Raw genomic sequence first — 572 nt, forward strand, 5'->3', positions numbered from 1 at the left:
GGCGTCCAGTTCGTCTGGGCAGCAAAGGTTGCTTGGGCTACCTAGGCTCAGGCTGCCTGTGTCTGTTTCTACTCTATCCCTTTGTCTCAATCTTTCCAATTCCCAGGTCCTGGCAAGATGGAGGACTTTCTCTTTCTCGTCCTCTTTCTCTTCCTCACCAGCAGCCCTCTGATCATGATTCAGCCAGACCCAAGCCCTGGGGCGGATGCTGACACTGGACATTTAAAATATACATATTTTTACATCAGTAAAACCACCCTCCACATCAAGATATGGATCATTTACTTTACATATGAATGCTATGCTACTTACTACATAGTCTCTAAGGGTTATATAAGGTCCTTTTATACACACAAAATACCTTGTTATGTGGATGGATGCTAATGAAAAAGTTGCAATTGATTTCTACGACTCATAGTTTCATTTCAATTGATACAGAGAAAACATTTGATAAAATACAACATCCTTTTATGATTAAGACCTTAAGAAAGATTGGTATAGAAGGGTCATTTCTCAACACAATTAAAGCCATCTATGAAAAACCTACAGCTAACATTATACTGAATGGGGAA

The sequence above is a fragment of the Tupaia chinensis genome, unplaced genomic scaffold (genome assembly GCF_000334495.1).
Source record: "Tupaia chinensis unplaced genomic scaffold, TupChi_1.0 Scaffold000086_1, whole genome shotgun sequence".
Taxonomy (NCBI): Eukaryota; Metazoa; Chordata; class Mammalia; order Scandentia; family Tupaiidae; genus Tupaia; species Tupaia belangeri.